The sequence below is a fragment of the Somniosus microcephalus genome, chromosome 10, assembly GCF_052327205.1.
Source record: "Somniosus microcephalus isolate GS21.2 chromosome 10, FLI_Smic_1.0, whole genome shotgun sequence".
In the NCBI taxonomy this organism is placed as follows: domain Eukaryota; kingdom Metazoa; phylum Chordata; class Chondrichthyes; order Squaliformes; family Somniosidae; genus Somniosus; species Somniosus microcephalus.
This window is the reverse complement of record NC_140996.1, coordinates 238,467,643-238,494,241: the sequence shown is the minus strand read 5'-3', so window position 1 is coordinate 238,494,241 and position 26,599 is coordinate 238,467,643. Positions and strand designations below refer to the sequence as shown.

The following is a 26,599-nucleotide window of genomic DNA, read 5'->3' as shown; positions in this document are numbered from 1 at the left end:
GCAGGGCCGAATGGCCTACTCCTGCTCCTATCTTCTATGTTTCTGCCGACTCACTATCTGACCCTTAGCAGCCTTTCCCCAGCCTTGCTGCAGCCACTGGGGTCCCATTGCGGAGGAGCTGCAGGGCGGGAAGGGGCCAATCTCGCAAGCGAGGCAGATCACCCTCGCAGGCCGAGGATCATGGTCATTTTTGTTTAACTCTTTTGTTCATTGTCTCCAGGTTGTGAGAGCCAGTTATGTGTCTGACTGTTTTTTGGGGGGTTTCTCTGTATTTGTTTGTCATGTGGGAAGGGCACAGAGCTTGTTAAATAAATAATTGTCTTTATTCAGATAGTGCATGTTTGCACTTTGAACTATTTGTTGCCTTGACCGGCTCAGGGTTTGCGGAGCAGGTCCATTCATGTTCTTTCAATGGCACAAGCCATTCCCTGAGAGGGGGCCTAGGACCGACTTGCAATAAGCTGCTGACGGACAGCCCTTGCACTTTGTGCCTCCCTCCTGTCTTCGTGCTCCTCCTCCTCCTCCTCTGGTGGTCCTCCAATGTCTGCTGGCAGTGGCTGAGTCCTGAGGATAGCCAGGTTGTGCAGCATGCAGCACACTACAATGAAATGGGAGACTCGCTCAGGCAAGTACTGAAGGGCTCCCCCGGAATGGTCCAGACAGCGGAACCGTTGCTTGAGCACGTCGATTGTGTGCTCAATGATGTTCCTGGTCACTTGATGGCTGCCATTGTATCGCTCTTCAGCAGGGGTGGTGGGCGCATGGAGCTGGGTCATCAGCCAGGTGCACAAAGGATAGCCTTTGTCCCCGAGAAGCCAGCCTCTTGGGTGAGCCGGGGCTTCGAAAATGTCTGCCACAGAAGCCTGGTGCAGGATGAAGGCGTCGTGGCTGCTGCCTGGAAAGCGGGCATTGACAGCTAGTATCAGCTGCCTGTGGTCACACACCAACTTCACGTTGAACGAATGGAACCCCTTCGGTTGCGGTAATCCTCGGCATTCTCTAGAGGCGCCCGCAAAGCCACATGCGTGCAGTCAATGGTGCCCTGGACCATGGGGAAGCCCGCTATTCTTGCAAATCCCATTGTGCGCTCTTGCTGCTTGTCCAGGGTCATGGGGAAGGAGATGTATTGATGTCTCCTTTTGAAGAGGGCATTCGTGACCTGGTGGATGCAGCAATGCACCGCGAACTGCGAGACATTGGCAATGTCCCCAGTAGCGGATTGGAAGGAGCCGGTTGCATAGAAGTTGAGAGCCACTGTGACCTTCACTGCCACCGACAGAGACGTCCTGCTCCTCAGCTGAGGCTGTAGATCTCTCTGAAGCAGGTGGCAGAGCTCAGTGACCATCTCCCTTCTGAATCGAAGCCTCCGAAAACACTGCTCCTCAGACATGTTGAGGTAGGAGAACTGCTGGCGGAAAATCCTGGGAGGGTAAGGTCTCCTGTGCCGACGCCTGTTGGCCCTCCTCCGTCTGGCCATGATTGGCACTCTCTCTCGGCGTCTCTGAGCCCTCTCAATGTAATGGAGAAACCCGACGTTTCCACCCATTGCAGCCCCCATAGTATGTGGCCACTGAAGGCTATGGCACTGAAAAATCAATCCAACTGCAAAGTTCTGGGCCGAAGCCAGAAGTACCTGTGCGAGCGCTGACTCAATGCAGAAAGCTCTCTCCCTTTGTCTCTCTGCAAATCTCTCTCTCTCACACAGAAGGAGTGGTCCAAAATGGCTACCACAAAGAATGCAGGAAGAGCCCCCTTTAAATAGCGCCCCCCCCAGCCCCACAGCGACTGGGAACTGTTAAGTATGTGTATTGTATTGAACAATTAACACAAAGACTTAAACGTATAACTCAAACAGGTCTTTACTGGTTGGAGGTAGGGACTGCACATAGGTCTTTACTTCATGCCCACAGGCGGGAACTGAGGGGGATCAGTACCCACAGTACTATTTATACCCCTATGGCCAGGAGTGGTACTGCGTATCACTACGCCCAACAAGTAGTGCAGTCCTGTCCATAGGTTCAAAGTAGCACACATATTACATACACAACATTCCTCCCTTCCTAGCTTTACAGTCATCTCCCCATTTAACATAACGTAATAACATATATACATATATAACTTCAGGTTTACATAACAGAATAACATAGATACATAGATAACTTCATGTCAAAAACAGATCACAGATTCAGTCTCTGCGGAAAACAGTTCACAGATTCAATCTCTGTGGTGTAGTCGGTTCACGTTGCTAGAGTGACTCATTCAATAGTCCTTCCATGGATTTAACAGTTTGAACTTCCGAACTGAATTGGCTCCGTTCGGAGGGACCACGTGTGTGATCTGGTAGAGGTGATAATGGTTCAGATGGGTCATCTTCTGTTTTTACTTTTCCTTTTCTGCTTCTTGGAGACTCTCTGGGCTCCATTGTCAGCTGCCACAGCTGCCAGCTGCATGCGCAGTTCCTCCTTCTCTTCCTCCTGTTTCCGTCGTAGAGCCAGCTTCTCCCGATGTTCCGTAGACTTTTGGTGCTCCTCCATAATTTCTGCACTTTGGGAGTCGAAGTTACAAGCTGGGCAGGATAGGACATCGTAATATTCGGTGTCGTCCTGAGCTAGACCAGTGAGAGGGTCGTCTATTTCCTCCATACCTAGCTGGACGTTAGCCAGCTCTTGTTCCAAATCCAGACATCTTTCCTGAAGAGACTTCTTCATGTGTACCTCTGCATCCAGCTTTTTCTGGGCTTTCAGCAAGTCGTTTACTAGTGACCTCATTTGTGATTTTAATACTTCAACTTCCTTTGGAGATTGATTGATCGGACTATGCAATCCCTCTACCGGAGCAGCTGTTTCAGCGGTCTGTTGTTCTACGTTGACGTGAGTCAGCGTACTTTTGGCATCCAAGGGCTGCTCTGTTGCAGTCATCTCAGTCTGTGTTGCCACCTCAGCTCTTCCAATAACCTTTGAGAGCTCCGAACCCCTTTCGTTTGAATATTGAAGTTCATGTTCAAGTTTTTCCCATTTCAGAGTCCTGTCCTTCAGCATATGCAGGAGTTGGCTGACCGTTAACTCCTCTGACATCAGACGTTTTGTGTGCTCCTGCTCCATTTTCTCCATCAGCTGCTTCTGTTGTCTTTCCAGATTCTCCAACTCTATATCAAAGAACTCTTTCGTTGCATTCAACTCTTGCTCAAAACGGCGAAGCATTTGTTCTAATTGCTGTTGTAGTTTGAAATGGAGTTGAGTTCTAGCCCGGTGTCCCTCAGAAATGGGCACATCAGTAGACTTGCCAGACTCAGAATCCACAGTTAAACTATGTTGTTGTTGCTCAGTGGAATTCTGTGCTGAAACTTTGTCTTTTGCACCTGAGTTGGGCTTACCATCATCCGTTCCAGAGTCTGGGCCGACTATCTTCACCGAGTTCTCACTCGTTATTGTTTGTAGGAAATGCCAGTCCATATTCATTTTCCTAATCCACTCCCGTCCTAGTAGTGGAGGACCTCCTTCAGATATCACATATAAGTCCATTATTTGACTGTCTTCGCCCTTGTGGACCACTGCAACCTCTATTTTCCCGATGGGGTACACTCTTTGCCCCGTGTATGTTTTCAATATAATCCCCGTATCCTGTAGGGGAATATGCTGGAATAACTTTCCGTAATCTTTCTTATTTATGACCGTCAATGCCGATCCAGTGTCCAATTCCAGTTTTACTTGGACTCCTTCTATCTGAAGAGTGACCCAAATTGTCTGGAGGTCTGCACCCTTACCAGCGTTGAGTACTCTTAAGCTAGCCAGTTCATTACAGCTTAAGCTAGCCAGTTCATTACTGCTAGCGTCTGAATCGGACTCCTGTTCGGTCACCTTGTGTACCTTTGCGTATTTTCCTTGCGGTGACTTCTTGTTGCTGGTCTTCTTCCCTGACCTGCATACTCTAGCTATATGTCCAAGCCTACCACAAGTTCTACATTCTTGGTTTTTAAACCAACACTGGTTCTGATCATGCGTTGTCTTTCCACAACGATAACATTTGCCAGAACTCACACCCAATTTGTGTGCACTGAGCTCCGGTGACCGTAGCTGCATTACTGCCGTGCCTCTCGCTGCGGCTTCGTGTGCTGCTGCCATAGTGACCGCCTTCTCAAGCGTCAGCTCATTCTCCTCGAGCAGTCGCTTTTGTGTATCCTGTTTAAATAAACCACACACAAATTTGTCTCGTAGTGCATCTGTCAATCCCGTTCCAAACTGGCAATATTTCGCTAATTTACGCAATTCCAGCAAATATTCAGCATTGCTTTCATGCTGTAGCTGCCTTCTGTCGTAAAATTTAAATCGTTCCGCTAGCATCAGCGGCGTGGGGTTTAGATGATCTTTCAGGACAGTAACAATCTCATCGAACGTCTTATCCGCCGGTTCATCTGGTGATAACAGGTGTTTCAATTGCCCGTACGTCTTCGCACCCATTAAATTTAATAATGTTAGAGCTTTATCTTGGTCACGAATTTTATTGGCCTTACAATAATTTTTTACTCTTTCAACATATATGGCCCAATCTTCGAGGTCACTATCAAAGGTGCTAATATTCCCGTGTTTAGGCATTGTAGATTTGCAATTTCTCAGATTTTATTTTCTTTACTTGTTATCAAAGATGGCGGCTTCCCGCTCTTGCCGTCGTCCTCCGCCCACAAAATGGCGGTTTTCCCGCGCTTGGCGGTCTTCACCCGTCCCCCGACGCCGTCTCCCTTCAGCCCTCGAGTGCGGCCCTTATCTTCGCCGCGATCGATAGCCCGCGCTGTGCACCGCGACTCTCGCACCTTGAGCTTCTGCAGCCGCCGCGCCTTTCAGTCCGAGTGCGGCTCTTATCTTTGGTCCCGATCGCTGGCCCGGCTGCGCCCCTCACTTCAAAGCGGCCCGGCCCTTATCTGCCGATCGCTATCGCCCTACCTCTCTCTCTTCCCCAGTCCTGTCTTTACTCCGGTTCACAAGCTGATGGAGGCTTCAGGGTCCTAATGCCTGTCGCTTCCAGTCGCTGGAAGCTGTCAGGATTTCTGCTGCCCTTCAGTTTTGAGTGGGGTGTTGAGGATTGAAACCTCTCTTCAACGTCCTGTCTTTGGACGAAGCCGCCTGGAATAACTGCCGCAGGGTAAGAGCCTGACTCGTCGCCAGTGTTAAGTATGTGTATTGTATTGAACAATTAACACAAAGACTTAAACGTATAACTCAAACAGGCCTTTACTGGTTGGAGGTAGGGACTGCACATAGGTCTTTACTTCATGCCCACAGGCGGGAACTGAGGGGAGATCAGTACCCACAGTACTATTTATACCCCTATGGCCAGGAGTGGTACTGCGTATCACTACGCCCAACAAGTAGTGCAGTCCTGTCCATAGGTTCAAAGTAGCACACATATTACATACACAACAGGAACCGTTCCAGTCAACCAGTCGCTGGGAGCGCCAGGCGGAAAGGAGGGGGGCGCCACTGAAGTTCCGGTTCGGGGCGCACCAAGTGCGTTGCACCATGAAACGACGTCAGGAGCTGCGCGCGCAGCTGAGCGGGCGCTGCGGTTTTGCGCCGCCGCTAAATCTTCACTCAAGTTTGCGAGAGGCGCAGATTGCGCCGCGCCCGGGCGCTAGCCGCTTCGTGCCCCACTTAGCGCCCTCTTAAGGCGCTAGCGGCTGGCGCTACCAACTGAATTTCTAGGCCTGTGTGTTTAACCCTCTCTCTCCCTGTCTCTGTGTATTTAGCCCTCTCTCTCTCAATTTCAATTCAATTCAATTCAAATCGCTTTATTGGCATGATAAGGTACATCTTATGTTGCCAAAGCATCGAAAAACATTTATGGTTGAACACATAAACGCAGATCTATTCATACAGTGTATAAACAGATATATCCCTGAGTGTATAAATATACATTCGTATAATTTGTATATACTCTTTTCTTAGGTTTACTGGTTGTCCCTCTGTTTATGGCAAGCTGTAACATAGTGTGCCGCTAAGGTTACACAATTTCTCTGTTCCCCTAGTAGGTATGGGAGTTTTTGGTCGTCATTCAAATTTCTGAATTCAGGGCATATTTTTGTGAATTTTTGGTAGAAATTCTCCCTGATGCCCTGATATTTTCCACAAGCTGTGAGGAAGTGTCTCTCTGTCTCCACCACTCCCTGACTGCAGTGAGAGCATATCCTGTCCTCTCTTGGCAGCCGGGTCTGTCTGTGTCTGCCTTTTTCGATGGCCAGGCTATGTTCACTAAGTCTGTACCTTGTCAAGGTCTTTCTCAGTTTGCTATCCTTTACCATGGTCAGGTATTCAGCCATGTTGTATTGTCTGTTTAGGGCCAAGTAGCAATTGAGTTTGTTTTGGGTTTTTGTTGTTTCTGCCCAATATGACAGGTATTTTTCCTTTTGCTTAGTGACAATTGTGTTGGGTCGAATTCTCTGTGCTACGATGTCACTGTCCTGGGGCTGGTTATTGTTAGTAGTGTTAGTAGTTACTTCACTGAGTCCCAGGACTAGTTGACTGAGGGTATTCTTCTTTATGGTCCTCTCTTGGCATTTCAGGGCTTCGTAATGATAGCAGTGGGGGTTGCTCATTTTTAGGTGTTTCCAAAATTTGGTGGCTCTTTTTTGGATAGTAATTATTAATGGATATTGGCCTAGCTCTGCCCTGCATGCATTGTTTACAGATTTCCTTTGAGTCTGGAGGATACTTTTACAGAATTCTGCATGTAGGATCTCAATTGGGTGTTTGTCCCATTTTGCAAATTCTTGTTGTGTTAGCGGTCCCCACACCTCACTGCCATAGAGTGCAATTGGTTCAATTACTGATTTAAAAATTTTGAGCCAAATGCTAATTGGGATTTCTATTTGGACTGATTTTTTAATGGCATAGAAAGCCCTTCTAGCTTTCTCTTTCAGTTCATTCACAGCCAATGAAAATTTCCCATAGAGCTGATTTTTAAGCCCAAGTATGTGTAGTTAGTGGTTTGTTCAATTTTAGTTGTTCCTAGTGTGAAATTTATTCTGGGTCCCTGATGTCTGGATCTTTGCTGGGACACAAGGACTTTGGTTTTTTGGGGGTTTATTGTCAGGGCCCAGGTCTGACAGAATGACTCTAGCAGATCCAGGTTCTGCTGTAGACCCTCCTTAGTTTGTGACAGCAGAACCAGGTCATCTGCATTGAGGAGGAATTTAACCTTGGATTCATGTAGGGTGAGGCCGGGTGCTGTAGATTGTTCAAGTAGTTTTGCCAATTCATTTATGTAAATATTGAAGAGTGTCGGTGAGATGGGCGAGCCCTGCGTCACAGCACGCCCCTGTGGGAAGTATTTTGTTTGTTTGTCTCCAATTTTAACTGCACATTTTTTGTTTGTATACATTGATTTGATTACATCATATGTTTTTCCCCCTACACCACTTTTGATAAGTTTCAAGAATAGACCGTCATGCCAGATGGAATCGAAAGCCTTCTGGAAATCTATAAACAGGCAAAAATTTTGCTTTTGTTTTGATGAACATGTTTGTCAATTAGGGTCTGTAGGGTGAAGATATGATCTGATGTTCTGTAGTTTGGTAGGAATCCAATTTGGCTTTTACTCAAGACTTTGTGCTCCTCAAGGAAGTTTATAAGTCTTTTGTTTATGATACTACAGAAAACCTTCCCCAGGTTACTGTTTACACAGATGCCTCGATAGTTATTTGGGTCAACTTTGTCTCCACTTTTGTATATGGGCGTTATGAGTCCTTTGTTCCAGATATCAGGGAAGTAACCGACACTCAGAACCAAGTTGAAGAGTTTCAGTATAGCCAATTTCATTTTATCGTCCATGTGTTTAATCATCTCGCTTAGGATGCCGTCTGCACCGCAAGCTTTTCCTGGTCGCAGGTCCTTGAGTTTTTCAAATAGCTCTTTTTCAGATATTATGGGGTCTATCGGGTTTTGGTTATCTTTTATGGCAAATTCGAGCTTTTCCAGTTTTTTGCATATTTGGTATTGCTCTGGGCTTAGTGTGTTTTTCTGGTATAATTTTTCAAAATGGTTTTCCCATGTGTCTCCGTTTTGAATGGCCAATTTGTCGTGTTGTTTTTTGTGTAATGTATTCCAGTTGTCCCAGAAACAGTTGGAATCAATAGATTCCTCAATGGAGCTGAGTATATTCTTAATATATTGTTCTTTCTTGGTTCTGAGTGTGTTTTTGTATTGTGTTAGTGCCTGACAATAAGTAAGGCGTAATTCCTCGTTTTCTGGTTGTCTGTGTTTTTGGTTTGATATTTTTCTGAGTTTTTTCCTCATGTTATGGCAATCGGAGTCAAACCATTTTTCGTAGTTTTTTGTTTTGGGTTTATTCTTGCGAACTTTCAAGTTTGACATTGATGCCAAATTATCAAAAATATTATTTAGGTTATTCACTGCCCGGTTTATGCCTTCTTTATTGTGTGTGTATGTATTTTCCAGAAAGGTGCCCAAGAGAGCTTGAGTTGATTGATTGCTAATTGCTTTCTGGTATTTTTCCGTGCTGTTTTTGGCCCATCTGTAGGATTTTTTAATGTTGTACAGCTTACTGGGTTGTGTTTCTGTGTTGGTTGTTTCTGTCCTTTTAAGATATGCAGTAATTTGACTGTGATCTGACAGTGTTGTTTGTGGTTTGACTGTGAATGCTCTGAAAGAGGATGGGTCCAGATCCGTAATCATATAGTCTACGGTGCTGAAGCCAAGAGGTGAGCAATGGGTGGATCTTCCTAGGAAGTCTCCCAATAACCTACCATTGACAATGTACAGACCCAGGCTTCGACAGAGCTGCAGGAGCTGTTTTCCGTTTGCATTTGTCTGTTTGTCGCAGTTATGCCTGTGTGGATGGGAAGGGAGATCAAAGTGGTTATTCCCAAATATGTAATTATTCCCCTGATTATTGGTGAAGTCTGGTTCTTCGCCAGTTCTTGAGTTGAGGTCACCACAGATCAACCCATTTCCCTGGGCCTGGAATTGGATAATCTCCCTCTCAATGTTGGAGAAGGTGTTCTCTTTGAAGTACGGGGATTCTGTCGGGGGGATATAGAGTGTGCAAATAAAAACATCTTTCATGCTAGAGATGACGCCCCTCTTAATTTTGAGCCATAAGTGGTTTTCGCCCTTTTTTATAAATTTAATGTAATTCCTAAGCTTTGCTTTAATCCAAATCAGTATGCCTCCAGATTCTCTGCCCTGGGTTACTCCTGGCAATTTATTGGAGGGGACCACCAGCTCTGTGTACCCAGGGGGACAACCAGTGGGCCCTTCTCCTCTACACCAGGCTTCTTGCAAAAAGATAATGTCCAGATCTTTGATTTCATCTAGGAACTCTGAGGTCCTACTCTTCATGCCAAGCATAGAAGAGCGTAGGCCTTGGATATTCCAGGTTGAGATATATAAGGATTTCATGCTAAAATTCATCCGTTACTGTGATGGGTTAAAATATGATAAATAGTGATATGTGTTTGTCATGTCTAAATGGGGAAAAAAGAACATTTCAATTGTCTATAAATGCTGAGGATAATTGGTTACAACTCTTTCTAACAACTAGTCCTTATTTTTTTCTGATCCATAAGGCGGGAGTAGATGCTGCTGATCGCCTGCATTATGTCTCTTAATGGACTGTCTCTGCCTGTAGTATTGCGTCCGTCCTGAGCACCTCTCCCTCTGCCTGGCTGGGGGTGGTCCTGCTCCCCTGTAGGGCAGGAGTGGTGCAGGTCCGACATTGGTGTTGTACATGGGGATCCTCTCTGGTCCTGGTTGGTGTGGTGGTGGTCTCTGTAGTAGTCCTGGTCTGTACCCCGCTGGTCTCTGGTGGCCGGGGGGGGGGTCCTCTTGGCGTCTGGGTGTGGACCCGGTTAAAAGCGACGTCCTTCAGGGCCTTTGCAAAGACCGACATTCGTTTCCTGTGGATATGGACTTGGTCGTAAAGACATTCCACATCGAGGGTGGGGTGTTGGGCTAGGTGCATGTAATGTTTTAATTCACAGTCTCTTGCTATGCTTGCATTTATCTCGTGGATTGTTTTGTTGTTGAAGTCTCTTCTCGGCAATAGTGTGGAAACAGTGATTCTAGTGTTTGGGAAGGTGTCGCTTGCTTTCTCAATCACTGATCCGAGCGATGTTGCTACCCTTTTCTGCTGGGCCCTTAGGTCATTTGTGCCGGTGTGTATTATTATGTGTTGGGGGGAGCCTAATTGGGTTTTGGTCAGCCATTCTAGGGCTCTGTCTGTTGTTGGGCACCAGAGCTTTGTGTGTTTAACCCTCTCTGTATTTAACCCTCTCTCTCCCTGTCTCTGTATTTAACCCTCTCTCTCCCCGTCTCGCTGTGTTTAACCCTCTCTCTCGGTATTTAACCCTCTCTCTCCCTGTCCCTCTGTTTAACCCTCTCTCACCCTGTCTCTGTATTTAACCCTCTCTCTCCCTGTCCCTCTGTATTTAACCCTCTCTCTCTCTCTCTCTCTGTTTAACCCTCTCGCTCCGTCCCTGTGTTTAACCCTCTCTCTCCCTCTCTGTATTTAACCCTCTCTCTCCCCGTCTCTCTGTGTTTAACCCTCTCTCTCCCTGTCTCTCTCTATTTAACCCTCTCTCTCCCTGTCTCTCTCGGTATTTAACCCTCTCTCTCCCTGTCTCTGTATTTAACCCTCTCCCTGTCTCTCGGTATTTAACCCTCTCTCTCTCTGTCTCTCTGTATTTAACCCTCTCTCTCCCTGTCCCTCTGTATTTAACCCTCTCTCTCTGTTTAACCCTCTCTCTCCCTGTCTCTGTATTTAACCCTCTCCCTCCCCGTCTCTCTGTGTTTAACCCTCTCTCTCTCCCTGTCTCTCGGTATTTAACCCTCTCCCTCCCTGTCTCTCTCGGTATTTAACCCTCTCTCTCCCTGTCTCTCTGTTTAACCCTCTCTCTCCCTGTCCCTCTGTTTAACCCTCTCTCTCTCTGTGTCTCTGTATTTAACCCTCTCTCTCCCTGTAAGCTGTGTCAGCTGTGGCTCAGTGGGCAGCATTCTCGCCTCTGAGTCAGATGGTTGTGGGTTCAAGTCCCACTCCAGGGACTTGAGCACAAAAATCTAGTCTGATACTCCAGTGCTGCACTGTCGGAGGTGCCATCTTTCGGATGAGATGTTAAACCGAGGTGCTGTCTGCTCTCTCACCTGGATGTTAAAGATTGCGCGAGCACTACTTGGAAGAGAGCAGGGGAGTTATCCCTGGTGTCCTGGGGCCACTGTTTATCCCTCAATTAATATCACTAAAACAGGTTATCTGGTCAATATCACATTGCTGTTTGTGGGAGCTTGCTGTGCGCAAATTGGCTGCCACGTTTCCTACATTACAACAGTGACTACACTTCAAAAAGCACTTCATTGGCTGTAAGGCGCTTTTGGGACATCCTGAAGTTGTGAAATGCAAGTCTTTCATTTTTTCTGTCTCTGTGTGTTTAACCCTCTCGCTCCATCACCTCTTCACTAGATTACATGTTGTGAAGAGTTTGAACATGTGCAGGGTCGCAGTATGTGGTGATGGTACTTCCACTGTCCTGTTGGGGTGTATCAGAGTGTTACAGGGAGTGGTTGAAGCGAATAGTATCGATGCATTTAAGGGGTGGTTAGACAGGCACCTGAGGGAGAAGGGAATCGAGGGTTACGCTGATAGATTTAGATGAGGAAAGACGGGAGGAGGCTCGAGTGGAGCATAAACACCGGCATGGACTGGTTGGGCCGAATGGCCTGTTTCTGTGCCGTATATCCTGTGTAATGTAATCCTATTTTACTGTCGAGTATTAAGTAGCCAAGGCTGCACTCTAACATTCTGCTCTGCATTAATAGCAACACTTGGTGCCAGGGGTAACCTGCACAGTCTGTCCCTGGCCTGGTGTGGTACTGAGCCCCACAGGGAGCAGAACCGACCCAGGATCCTGTGCGAAGTTGGCCGAACTCCCGCAGATCAGCTGTGGCGGCTACAGTTAGCGTCCGTGCCGCTGGGCTAGTGAGGAGTTCCATCCCCTGCTCAATGTCCAGTGACCCTGGAACTTGTGTCAATATCGAGCGAGGAGAGAATCGAGTTTCTAGTTGCGAAGCCTCCACAGTTGAATATCCTCCTGCTATTCAGTGTTTATTTTTGCAGGTGAAGATCGCAGGGGGAAGGTGTTCACGGTGGGGCTCAGGCCCATGATCTGTTGGCTGTTTCCCAGGGCCGGTCGACTGGAGCAGAACGAATAATATTGGCCCCTCTGCTCATCTCAGACTCGCTGCGGCTGAAGCTTTTCTGACACTGCGGGTTTCTGCCCCGATTCATCATGGCCAGGTAAGGGATAACCAGCAACCACTTTACTACTGAGAAACACCAGGGGGAAGGGCCCAGTCCCACAGGACACCGGGGGAAGGGCCCAGTCCCACAGGACACCGGGGGAAGGGCCCAGTCCCACAGGACACCGGGGGAAAGGCCCAGTCCCACAGGACACCGGGGGAAGGGCCCAGTCCCACAGGGCACCAGGGGAAGGGCCCAGTCCCACAGGACACTGGGGGAAGGGCCCAGTCCCACAGGACACCGGGGGAAGGGCCCAGTCCCACAGGACACCGGGGGAAGGGCCCAGTCCCACAGGACACCGGGGGAAGGGCCCAGTCCCACAGGACACCGGGGGAAGGGCCCAGTCCCACAGGACACCGGGGGAAGGGCCCAGTCCCACAGGACACCGGGGGAAGGGCCCAGTCCCACAGGACACCGGGGGAAGGGCCCAGTCCCACAGGACACCGGGGGAAGGGCCCAGTCCCACAGGACACCGGGGGAAGGGCCCAGTCCCACAGGGCACCAGGGGAAGGGCCCAGTCCCACAGGGCACCGGAGGAAGGGCCCAGTCCCACAGGGCACCGGGGGAAGGGCCCAGTCCCACAGGACACTGGGGGAAGGGCCCAGTCCCACAGGACACCGGGGGAAGGGCCCAGTCCCACAGGACACCGGGGGAAGGGCCCAGTCCCACAGGACACCGGGGGAAGGGCCCAGTCCCACAGGACACCGGGGGAAGGGCCCAGTCCCACAGGACACCGGGGGAAGGGCCCAGTCCCACAGGACATCGGGGGAAGGGCCCAGTCCCACAGGACACCGGGGGAAGGGCCCAGTCCCACAGGGCACCGGGGGAAGGGCCCAGTCCCACAGGGCACCGGGGGAAGGGCCCAGTCCCACAGGGCACCGGGGGAAGGGCCCAGTCCCACAGGACACCGGGGGAAGGACCCAGTCCCACAGGACACCGGGGGAAGGGCCCAGTCCCACAGGACACCGGGGGAAGGGCCCAGTCCCACAGGACACCGGGGGAAGGGCCCAGTCCCACAGGGCACCGGGGGAAGGGCCCAGTCCCACAGGGCACCGGGGGAAGGGCCCAGTCCCACAGGGCACCGGGGGAAGGGCCCTGTCCCACAGGGCACCGGGGGAAGGGCCCAGTCCCACAGGGCAAGGCACCGGGGGAAGGGCCCAGTCCCACAGGACACCGGGGGGAAGGGCCCAGTCCCACAGGGCACCGGGGGAAGGGCCCAGTCCCACAGGGCACCGGGGAAAGGGCCCAGTCCCACAGGGCACCGGGGGAAGGGCCCAGTCCCACAGGGCACCGGGGGTAGGGCCCAGTCCCACAGGGCACCGGGGGAAGGGCCCAGTCCCACAGGGCACCGGGGGAAGGGCCCAGTCCCACAGGGCACCGGGGGAAGGGCCCAGTCCCACAGGACACCGGGGGCAGGGCCCAGTCCCACAGGGCACCGGGAGAAGCGCCCAGTCCCACAAGGCAGGACACCGGGGTAAGGGCCCAGTCCCACAGGACACCGGGGGAAGCGCCCCGTCCCACAGGGCACCGGGGGCAGGGCCCAGTCCCACAGGACACCGGGGGCAGGGCCCAGTCCCACAGGACACCGGGGGAAGGGCCCAGTCCCACAGGGCACCGGGGGAAGGGCCCCGTACCACAGGGCACCGGGGGAAGGGCCCAGTCCCACAGGACACCGGGGGAAGGGCCCAGTCCCACAGGGCACCGGGGGAAGGGCCCAGTCCCACAGGGCAGGACACCGGGGGAAGGGCCCAGCCCCACTGTTGGATCCGTGGTTCAGTGGATACGCTATTTGATGTGCCTCAATTATTCCGAGACTCGAAGTTAGCAGAACAAAAGTAAGGCTTTTATTAACTCAGAACATAACACGTAAAATAGAGAGATGTCTACCTTCAGGAGGCTGATGCCGGACTGAAGTTAGATTACAAAGGAGCCAGGTATGGGCGGAGCCCTGCACACAACCAGTTCCAGCACATTCCAATGCATAATACATGAGGACTGGGGGAAGGGAAAAGACACAGAAAGCAGGCAGTGATGAATGGAATATATTTCATCACATTCACCCCTTCTATAGATTTAGTCTGTTCGGGGGTTTGATAGTCCTCTGCGACCGACGTGGCTGTTGTGGTGCCGCGGGTGTCGGCTGGGTGTCCCCGGTAGCCTCCTGGGTCTCTGCCGGGGGTGCCGCCGGGGTTGTTGAAGGGGTAGTTGGTGGGGGTGCCGTTGGTCGATGTTCTTCCGGGGGTGATGAAAGAATAGTGGGTGGGTAAGGGTTGCTGTGATCGTCGTCGCTGCTATTGCCGTGGTTGTTGTTGATGCCGGCTGGGGCGACGTCTTTTATGGACACGGTGTCCTCCCTTCCGTCGGCGTGCCGGACATATGCGTATTGGGGGTTGGCGTGGAGTAGGTGTACTGGCTCCACGAGAGGGTCCGTCTTGTGGCCCCTCACATGCCTTCGCACGAGTACCGGACCTGGGGTGGAGAGCCATGACGGCATGGATACGCCCGAGGTGGATTTCCGGGGAAAGACAAACATTCGTTCATGAGGCGTGGTATTAGTGGCCGTACACAATAGCGACCGTATCGAATGGAGCACATCCGAGAGGACTTCCTGCCAGCGGGAGATAGGGAGGCCCTTGGTCCTTAGAGCTAGAGTGACTGCTTTCCACACTGTCCCGTTCTCTCGCTCCACCTGGCCGTTACCCCGGGGGTTGTAGCTGGTGGTACGGCTCGTGGCGATCCCCTTGGACAGCATGTACTGGCGTAGCTCTTCACTCATGAAGGACGCCCCCCTATCCGTGTGGATATAGCTCGGCATACCGAACAGGCAGAACAGGCTGTTGAGGCATTTAATGACCGTGGCGCTGGTCATGTCTGGGCAGGGGAAGGCGAATGGGAAACGGGAGTATTCGTCCACAATGTTCAGGAAGTAAACATTGCGGTCGACGGACGGGAGGGGGCCCTTGAAATCTAAGCTGAGCCGCTCGAAGGGCCGTGTAGCTTTGATTAAGTGGGCTCTATCTGGGCGGTAGAACCGAGGCTTGCACTCAGCGCAAGTGCGGCAGTTCCTGGTCAGAGACCGAACTTCCTCAATCGAGTAGGGTAAGTTACGGGACTTTATGAAGTGGAACAGCCGCGTGACCCCTGGGTGGCAGAGGTCGTTGTGGAGGGTCTGTAGCCGATCCTCGGTGGCGCTGGCACACATCCCTCGTGAGAGGGCGTCAGGGGATTCGTTAAGGGCCCCTGGCCGGTAAATGATGTCGTACTCGAAAGTGGAGAGCTCGATCCGCCACCTAAGAATCTTATCATTTTTAATCTTCCCCCTCTGTTTATTGTTGAACATAAACGCTACCGATCGCTGGTCGGTAAGTAGGGTGAAGCGTTTGCCGGCTAGGTAGTGGCGCCAGTGGCGCACTGCCTCCACGATGGCTTGGGCCTCCTTTTCCACGGAGGAGTGTCTGATCTCGGGGCCTTGGAGGGTCCTCGAGAAGAAAGCTACGGGCCGCCCCGCCTGGTTGAGGGTGGCCGCCAAGGCGAAGTCGGACGCATCACTTTCCACTTGAAATGGAGTGTTCTCGTCCACTGCCTGTAGCGTGGCCCGCTCAATATCCTGCTTAATGCTTTTGAAGGCGGCGTGGGCCTCAGCAGAGAGCGGAAAAGAGGATGCTTTCAAGAGGGGGCGGGCTTTGTCGGAGTAGTTGGGGACCCATTGGGAATAGTAAGAAAATAACCCCAGGCACCTTTTCAGGGCTTTGGGAGTGTTGGGCAGGGGCAGCTCCCGTAGGGGGCGCAATCGGTCGGGGTCTGGTCCGATTTCCCCATTCTCCACCACGCTGCCCAGTATGCAGAGGCGCGTGGTGTTGAAAACGCACTTGTCCTCGTTATAGGTGAGGTTGAGTTTTTGTGCGGTTTTCAGGAACCTCTCGAGGTTCGAGTCGTGATCCTGCTGGTTGTGACCGCAGATGGTGATGTTGTCGAGGTAGGGGAAGGTTGCCTGCAAGTGGTGGTCATCGACCATGCGATCCATCTCCCTCTGAAAGACCGAGACCCCGTTCGTCACCCCAAAGGGGACTCTGAGGAATTGGTAGAGGCATCCGTTCGCCTCGAAGGCGGTGTACGGGCGGTCCTCTGGTCTGATAGGGAGCTGGTGGTACGCTGACTTGAGGTCGATGGTGGAGAACACCCGGTATTGGGCGATTTGGTTCACCATTTCTGATATGCGGGGTAGCGGGTAGGCGTCTAGTAGGGTGTACCTGTTGATCGTTTGACTATAGTCGATCACCATCCGTTTCTTCTCGCTACCCCTTACCACTACCACTTGGGCGCGCCACGGGCTGTTGCTGTGTTCAATAATGCGCTCTTTCAGGAGCCTGTCTACCTCGGTCGCGATAAACCGCCTGTCCTCCCAGCTGTACCTCCTGCTTTTGGTCGCTATTGGCCGGCAGTTAGGGGTAAGGTTCGCGAATAGCGAAGGCGGCTTTACCTTCAGGGTAGCCAGACCGCACACTGTGAGGGGCGGCTGGGACCCACCGTACTTGAGCGTGATGCTTTGGTGGTTGCACTGGAAATCCAAACCCAAGATCACGCTCGCACATAGATTCTTCATGATTAATACTTTAAAATTATCATACACAGTTCCGTTAACGCACAATTGTACCGTGCAGTAACCCAGAATGGTCGATGTCTGGGTTTTATCGGCCATAGAGATGGTACCCTGAGCAGGGACCACCTTTAGGGAGAGTTGTTGTGCCAGTTCAGGGTGGATAAAACTCTCCGTGCTTCCACTGTCAATTAAGCATTTAACCCGGCACCCGTTTACCTCGATGTCCACCATTGATTTGGATAGCGGATGCGGCCTGGTCTGGTCCACTGTGACCGATGCCACTGTAGGGCCCTGATCGAGACAAGATGGCGTCCACGCTGTCTGCTCATAAGATGGCGGACCCCACGAGGTCGGGCAAGATGGCGTCCAAGATGGCCGCTCCCACGGCGCACACGCGGCGGTGGCGGGTTTTCCGGCGGTTGGTTTTCCGGCGGGGTTCCCTCTGCACACCTTCCCGAAGTGCCCCTTCTTACCGCACTTAAAGCAGGTGGTGCCTTTCGCCGGGCACAGGTTTCTGGTGTGCTTTGGCTGCCCGCAGAAGTAGCAGTTGGGTCCTTGGCACGTCGCGGCTGTCGTAGGGCTTCTGCGGGGAGAGCTGGGCCCCGCCGGTGTCGGGCTGCCGGGCGGGGAAGATGCCTTCCAAGATGGCGGCGCCCTCGGCGCACACGTGGCGGCGTGGGCGGCGCGGGCTGAAGAGTAGGCGTCCGAGTTTCTCTGGGCCATCTCCAGGGACCGCGCGGTGTCCGCAGCCTGTTTCAGGTCCAACCCCGTTTTTTCCAGCAGTCTTTGCCGGATGTGAGTGGAGCTGAGGCCTGTGATAAAGGCATCGCGAACAAGCTCGTCGGTGTACACTGCGGCTTTTACATCTCGGCACTTACAGTCCTTGCCAAGCTTTTTCAGGATGCTTAGGAACTCCTCCACCGATTCCCCAGGTCGCTGTGCGCGAGTAGCGAGTAGATGCCTAGCATACACCTCATTCGTAGGCTGCTGGTAATGCACCTTTAAGGTGTTGCAGGCGGCCAGGTACGTATCGGCGTCTTGGATGAGGGGGTAAACCCGGTGGCTTACCCAATTCCGTAGCATTCCGAGTCTCATCTTCGCAGTGTCCGTAGCGTCTTTGACGGCTGCGGAATTGTCCAGGAAGAATTCCATACAGTCAAACCAGTGTCCGAAGCGTGCTGATGCGTCCGGAGCATGTTGATCCAAATCCAAACGTTCGGGTTTCAGGAGTTGATCCATAGTGTTGAAAATTGAGTTAATAAAATTGATGTGCCTCAATTATTCCGAGACTCGAAGTTAGCAGAACAAAAGTAAGGCTTTTATTAACTCAGAACATAACACATAAAATAGAGAGATGTCTACCTTCAGGAGGCTGATGCCGGACTGAAGTTAGATTACAAAGGAGCCAGGTATGGGCGGAGCCCTGCACACAACCAGTTCCAGCACATTCCAATGCATAATACATGAGGACTGGGGGAAGGGAAAAGACACAGAAAGCAGGCAGTGATGAATGGAATATATTTCATCACACTATTATTAAATAATCACACGGATGCTGTACATTAACAAATAACAGGTCTTTACTGGAGAAGGGTAATCTCTAGACTGGGGGTACAGAGGCATGCGCAAAGCTTATATACCGGTGTGGTCACTGCCGGTACTACAGTATACAGGAGCTGTAAAAGTAGTTCTGACTTAAAGGCGCATACACTACATTTCCTCCCCTGTTAGATTAGTAATACCCCTAATATTCAAATAACAATTAACATTTCAACATGTACATTAAACAACAAAAGTCCATTTATAGATTCAGTCTTTGGGGCGGCTTCCTGACCCTTTCGGGATAGCGCCTTTCCAGAGGTTCTTGTTCTTGGTGCAGAGGCGATTCTGACCCCTTTTCATCAGGTAGTTCATCGGGTTCCACTGCTACTGGGTCTGAAGTAGATGCTACCGGTATGTCGGGTTCATCCCCAGGTACTCGAGACATGGGGTTGACGCGTTCCTGTGACGCTAAGATCTGATCGACGTGGCATCTCACAGTGTTCTCCCCGACATCCACTGTGTACATTAATGGGCCCTGCCTTGTACATATCGTTCCAGGTTGCCACTTCTCTGTTCGATAGACACGGGCCAAGACTGGTTGCCCTACATTGAAGCTCCTTGTCGGCTTCTCATTGATGTGCTGGAATTGTTTGTCCTCAACATTTCTTCGCACATTTGGTCTGAGCAAGTCCAGACGAGATCTCAACCTTCGGTTAAAGAACATCATGGCTGGGGTCTGGTTGGTAACTGCATGTGTCGCGTTTCGGTAGGCTAATAAGATATTGTCCATCTTATGCTGTAGTGGAATTTCATCGTCGCACATGGCCTTTATCGCCTTCTTAAAGGTTTGTACGAACCTCTCAGCCAATCCATTTGTGGCTGGATGATACGGGGCGGATGTGTAATGCCTTACCCCATTCCTTTTCATGAATTTTTGGAACTCGTTGGACACAAACTGTGGTCCATTATCAGAGCAAATCTGCTCTGGCAAACCGTTTCTGGCAAATATGGTCCGTAGGACTGCAATCGTTTTCTCGGTAGTGGTTGAAGACATTCTTATTACCTCAGGCCACTTTGAATGAGCATCCACTGCTATTAAGAACATTGAGTCCATGAATGGACCAGCGAAATCAATATGCACCCGTTGCCATGGAGAGGAGGGCCACTCCCATAGGTGTAGAGGGGCATGTGGTGGTGCATTTTGGACCTTCTAGCATCCTAAGCAGCTCTTAGTTAGGTCTTCGATTTGTTGATCGATTCCCAGCCACCACACATAAGCCCTAGCAAGGCTTTTCATTTTCACTCCCCCCAGATGACCTTCATGTAGCTCATTTAGCACTCTCTCCCTTAACTTGGGTGGAATCACCACTCTGGATCCACACATCACTGTCCCCTGGCATACTGACAGCTGTTCTCTTCTGGATGAGAATGCTGGCAACAGTGAGTCGCCATGTGTTGGCCATCCCCTCACCGTCAATTCATATACCCGTGACAGCGTCGGATCATTGCGGGTCTCCTTCTCTATATCCGCGTTTGTTACTGGCAATCGTTCAATTATTGATGAATAAAATATCTCGATAGGGTCCACTGCTGGTGCTTCCTCCACAGTAGGCAGTGGCAGGCGCGATAGCCCATCAGCGTTCCCATGGTGTTTCGTACCTTTATATTCTATTTCATATTGATTCGCCCCTAGAAACAGGGACCATCTTTGTAACCGCTGTGCAGTCATCACTGGAACGCCCTTCTTAGGATTAAAGATGGAGACAAGTGGTTGGTGGTCAGTCAGCAAGGTGAACTTCTGCCCATGCAGATAGTGGTTGAATTTTTTTACTCCCCATACTAGGCTGAGGGCCTCCCTGTCAATCTGGGCGTAGTTGCACTCGTCTGAGGTTCGTGACCGAGACGCAAAGGCTACTGGCCTCTCCAACCCGTCTGGGAATTTGTGCGACAGCACCGCTCCAATACCGTAGGGTGATGCATCACATGCCAAACGAATTGGTAGTGTTGGGTTGAAATGGGCCAACACCTCTTTTGATGTGATCAATTCTTTACACTTCTGGAAAGCTCGTCTACGTTCGTCATCCCACTTCCATGGTACCCCTGTTTGCAGTGGAGTGTTCAGCGGGTGTAATACCGTAGACAAATTTGGTAAGAACTTGTGGTAGTAGTTTACCAGCCCGAGGAACGACCTCAGTTCTGATTCATTTTCCGGTGCTGGAGCCTTGACTACTGCCTCAATCTTTTCAGGGGACTTATGTAACCCCTCTTCATCGATGACATGGCCACAATACGAGATCTGTTTCTGGAAAAACTCGCACTTGTGGCGATTAGCTCGTAGCCCATACTCCTTTAATCTGGTGAGCACCTTCTCCAAGTTGGCGAGGTGATCACCGTCATTTTCGCCCGTGACCAAGATGTCGTCCAAATAACACTGGGTCCCTGGAATCCCTTGCAGGACCTGATCCATCGCCCTCTGCCAGATAGCCGGAGCCGAGGCTACTCCAAACACCAGCCGGTTGTATTGATGGAGACCTTTATGAGTGTTGATCGTAAGGTAATGTTTGGAAGCTTCTTCTACCTCCATTTGCAAGTACGCCTGGGCTAGATCAATTTTGGTGAAGCGTTTACCTCCAGATAGCGAGGCGAAAATATCCTCAATTCGTGGAAGCGGATATTGCACCATGTGAAGGACTGGGTTCACTGTCACCTTAAAATCCCCACAGATGCGGACCTTCTTTGGTTCCCCAGACATATTACTCAACGACCTCTTCATTACAGGAATGATGGGTGTAGCCCACTCGCTCCAGTCCACTTTGGACAGTACTCCTGAACGTTCCAACCCTTCCAGCTCTGCTTCAACAGCTGGTCTGATCGCATAAGGCACTGGTCTGGCCTTCAGAAACTTTGGGCTTGCATTTTCCTCTATTTTAATCATTGCTGTTATTCCTTTTAGTGTTCCTAGTCCCTCCTGGAACACTTCTTTTGCATCAGTTAGCATTTTTGACAGTTGTCCAGGTGTGACGTCGTCATCCTTTTTGGCCTCAACCTTCAGTGCCTGTATGGAATGCCAATCTAATTGTATCTTCCGGATCCATTCATGTCCTAGCAATGGTGGTCCTCCATTTGGCAATACATATATATCCATTTTAGGTATTTCCTGGCCTTTATATGTCACTTTCACCCTTATTTTTCCTTTGGGGTAGACTTTTTGCCCCGTATATGTCTTCAAGACAATCTCTGTAGCTTTCAAGGGTATGTGTGAAAATAGCCGCTTGTAGTCTCTTTGATTTATGACTGTTAGAGCTGGCCCTGTGTCCAATTCCATTTCCACTTGGACTCCGTCTATCTTGAGTGTAACCCAGATAGTCTGGTGATCCTCCATTTCGGTTACATTATGTAGTTTCAGACAACCCAGCTCCTTGCTTCCGGAGTCTGTGTCACTTTTCTGTTCGTCTGAACCACTGTCCATCACCTGGTGTACCTTTTTGTACTTCTCCTGTGGAGATTTCTTACTGTTGGTTTTCTTCCCAGACCTGCAGACTCTTGCTATGTGTCCTGCTTTCCCACACTGTCTGCACACTTGGTCCTTGAACCAACAATCTTTCTGGTCATGTGTTGTTCTGCCACAGCGATAGCACTTCCCTGTTCCATAGGTCATTTCGTTGGTGCCATATTCTTGCGGTCTCCATTGTATCTCTGCAGCGCCCCTTGCGGCTGCTTCGTGTGATACTGCCATACTGAAAGCTTTGTCCAGCGTAAGGTTCTTTTCTGATAGAAGCCGTTTCTGGGGTCCTTCACTTTGTAGCCCACACACAAACTTGTCCCTTAACGTGTCTGCTAGTCCCGCTCCAAACTGGCAGTATTTCGATAGCTTGCGCAGTTCCGTTAGGTACTCAGCATCGCTTTCATCTTTGTGTTGGTTCCTTTTATGGAACTTAAATCGTTCTGCTATCAGCAGCGGTGTGGGGTTTAAGTGGTCCTGTAGGATTTCTACTATGCTTTCAAAATTCTTGTTTACCGGCTTCTCTGGGGTTATTAGATTTCGCAGTAACCCATAAGTTTATGCACCCATGGAATTTAACAGAACCAGTGCTTTATTAGCATCTGGCACTTCATTCACCCTGCAGTACACCTCAATACATTCCACATATGTCGCCCAATCTTCGACTTCATTGTCGAACGTAGAGATACTGCCACTCTTCGGCATCCTTGGGTGTGCGTTAACTATCACCAATGGTGCCTCACGCGCTTCCCCTTCTTCTCCACTGGCACAAAATGGCATCTCCCGCATTTCCTTCCTTCCCGCGCTCGCCCTTCTTCTCCGCTGCGGCTTCTAAAAATGGCATCTCCCGCACTCTCCCTGCTTCTCCACGGCTCAATGGCGCCTCCCACGCTCTTCCTTCTTGTCCGTGGCTCAATGGCGCCTCCCACGCTCTCCCTGCTTCTCCGCGGCTCAATGGCGCCTCCCACGCTCTTCCTTCTTGTCCGTGGCTCAATGGCGTCTCCCCTTTCTTCGCCCCGCGGACCCTGTTCAGCCCGTGAGCACTGGCTGTGCTCTGCGCGTTCTTCTTTTGATGTTTTTCGACGCCGCTCAGTCTAGAATCTGGCTGTTTCTTACCCTCTCTCCGGTTTGTTTTATTTTCCTCGACGCCGCTCGGTGTTCAACCCCCGGCTGCGCCCTGCGCTCTTCACCCTCTGTCTTACCCCGTCGACGCTGTTCGGCTCCCTCTCCACCGTCGGTCGGCTCCAGCTGCCGCTGCTCGGGAAGGGCCTGCTCTGGACCTGTCGTCGGTCTCTTACTGCTCGTTGTGGCTGGGGAAGCAAGCCCGGCTCTCCACAGCCTCCCCTGCGAAGTTGGATCTCTGCCTGACTGCTGGGCGGTTGCTCGTGGTCGACGCCCGTGTTCCTGGCCTCGACTATTTTTTTTTTTTCTGTTGCAGGTAGATTTGAATCGACACTCGTCGCCACTGTTGGATCCATGGTTCAGTGGATACGCTATTATTAAATAATCACACGGATGCTGTACATTAACAAATAACAGGTCTTTACTGGAGAAGGGTAATCTCTAGACTGGGGGTACAGAGGCATGCGCAAAGCTTATATACCGGTGTGATCACTGCCGGTACTATAGTATACAGGAGCTGTAAAAGTAGTTCTGACTTAAAGGCACATACACTACACCCACAGGGCAGGGCACCGGGGGAAGGGCCCAGTCCCACAGGGCACCGGGGGAAGGGCCCAGTCCCACAGGACACCGGGGGAAGGGCCCAGTCCCACAGGGCACCGGGGGAAGGGCCCAGTCCCACAGGACACCGGGGGAAGGGCGAGTCCCACAGGGCACCGGGGGAAGGGCCCAGTCCCACAGGACACCGGGGGAAGGGCCCAGTCCCACAGGGCACCGGGGGAAGGGCCCAGTCCCACAGGGCACCGGGGGAAGGGCCCAGTCCCACAGGGCACCGGGGGAAGGGCCCAGTCCCACAGGGCACCGGGGGAAGGGTCCAGTCCCACAGGGCACCGGGGGAAGGGCCCAGTCCCACAGGGCACCGGGGGAAGGGCCCAGTCCCACAGGGCACCGGGGGAAGGGCCCAGTCCCACAGGGCACCGGGGGAAGGGCCCAGTCCCACAGGGCACCGGGGGAAGGGCCCAGTCCCACAGGGCACCGGGGGAAGGGCCCAGTCCCACAGGGCACTGGGGGAAGGGCGAGTCCCACAGGACACCGGGGGCAGGGCCCAGTCCCACAGGGAACCGGGGGAAGGGCCCAGTCCCACAGCACACCGGGGGAAGGGCCCAGTCCCACAGGGCACCGAGGGAAGGGCCCAGTCCCACAGGGCACCGAGGGAAGGGCCCAGTCCCACAGGACACCGGGGGAAGGGCCCAGTCCCACAGGACACCGGGGGAAGGGCCCAGTCCCACAGCACACCGGGGGAAGGGCCCAGTCCCACAGGACACCGGGGGAAGGGCCCAGTCCCACAGGACACCGGGGGAAGGGCCCAGTCCCACAGGGCACCGGGGGAAGGGCCCAGTCCCACAGGGCACCGGGGGAAGGGCGAGCCCCACAGGACACCAGGGGAAGGGCGCCCCACTGAGCCACGGCTGAAACTTATGTAGCTCGGTGTCAAATTTTGTCTGATAATGCCCCTGTGAAGCACCTTGGGACGTTTTACTACGTTAAAGGCGCTATAGAAATACAAATTGTAAATTCCTGCCTCTTTTCCTGAAGGTGCTGCCTCTCACTGGGGTACGGGTCCCACAGACACTGACTCTCACTGGGGTACAGTTCGACAGACACTGACTCTCACTGGGGTACGGGTCCCACAGACACTGACTCTCACTGGAGTACAGTTCCACAGACACTGACTCTCACTGGGGTACAGGTTCCACAGACACTGACTCTCACTGGGGTACGGGTTCCACAGACACTGACTCTCACTGGGGTACAGTTCCACAGACACTGACTCTCACTGGGGTACAGGTTCCACAGACACTGACTCACACTGGGGTACAGTTCCACAGACACTGACTCTCACTGGGGTACAGTTCCACAGACACTGACTCTCACTGGGGTACGGGTTCCACACACACTGACTCTCACTGGGGTACGGGTTCCACACACACTGACTCTCACTGGGGTACGGGTTCCACAGACACTGACTCTCACTGGGGTACGGGTTCCACAGACACTGACTCTCACTGGGGTACGGGTTCCACAGGCACTGACTCTCACTGGGGTACGGGTTCCACACACACCGACTCTCACTGGGGTACAGTTCCATAGACACTGACTCTCACTGGGGTACAGTTCCATAGACACTGACTCTCACTGGGGTACAGTTCCATAGACACTGACTCTCACTGGGATACGGTCCCACAGTAGTTGACTCAGGAATTTTTTGAGGATGTAACTCGTAAAATAGATAAGGGAGAACCAGTGGATGTGGTGTATTTGGACTTTGAAAAGGCTTTCGATAAGGTCCCACATAAGAGATTAGCGTGTAAAGTTAAGGCACATGGGATTGGGGGCAAGGTATTGACTTGGATAGAGAATTGGTTGGCAGACAGGAAGCAAAGAGTTGGAATAAACGGGTCTTTTTCCGAGTGGCAGGCAGTGATTAGTGGGGTACCACAGGGATCGGTCCTTGCTATTCACAATATATATTAATGATCTAGAAAAGGGAACTAGAAGTAATATCTCCAAATTTGCAGGCGACACAAAGCTGGGTGGGCGTGTGTGCTGTGAGGAGGATGCCAAGAAACTCCATTATGATTTGGACAGGTTGGGTGATTGGGCAGAAACATGGCAGATGCAATATAACGTGGATAAATGTGAGGTTATCCACTTTGGTGTCAAAACAGGAAGGCAGATTATTATCTGAATGGCAATAGATTGGGAGAAGGGGAAGTGCAACAAGACCTGGGTGTCCTTGTGCACCAGTCGCTGTAGGTAAGCATGCAGGTGCAGCAGGCGGTTAAGAAGGCAAATGGTATGTTAGCCTTCGTAGCGAGAGGGTTCGAGTACAGGAGCAAGGATGTCTTGCTGCAGTTGTACAGGGCCTTGGTGAGACCACATCTTGAGTATTGTGTGCCGTTTCGGTCGCCTTACCTGAGGAAGGATGTTCTTGCCATGGAAGGAGTTCAGCGAAGATTCACCAGGCTGATACCTGGGATGGCAGGAATGACATATGAGGAGAGATTGGGTCGATTGGGCTTATACTCGCTGGAGTTTAGAAGAATGAGAGGGGATCTCATTGAAACTTATAAAATTCTGACAGGACTGGACAGACTAGATGCAGGAAGGATGTTCCCAATGATCGGGGAGTCCAGAACCAGGGGTCACAGTCTAAGGATAAGGGATAGGCCATTTAGGACAGAAATGAGGAGGAGTTTCTTCACCCAGAGAGTGGTGAACCTGTGGAATTCTCTACCACAGAAGGCAGTAGAGGCCAATTCATTAAATATATTCAAGAAGGAGTTGGATATATTTCTTAAGGCTAAAGGGATCAAGGGATATGGGGAGAAAGCAGGGACAGGGTACTGAATTTGGATGATCAGCCATGATCGCATTGAATGGCGGCGCAGGCTCAAGGGGCCGAATGGCCTACTCCAGCTCCTATCTTCTATGTTTCTATGTTCCACAGACACTGACTCTCACTGGGG

At 51.5% G+C, this 26,599-nt stretch overlaps 1 protein-coding gene across 1 annotated transcript in view; it reads left to right on the top strand.

Annotated features, from left to right (window-relative positions):
* Positions 1–26,599, top strand: part of LOC147112208 (tripartite motif-containing protein 2-like) — a 320,620-nt gene that overhangs the window by 33,207 nt on the left and 260,814 nt on the right. The window contains exon 2 of the mRNA XM_085999868.1: positions 12,121–12,300. The gene's annotated coding sequence lies outside the window, so the exon portion shown is untranslated. The remainder of the gene's footprint in view (positions 1–12,120; positions 12,301–26,599) is intronic.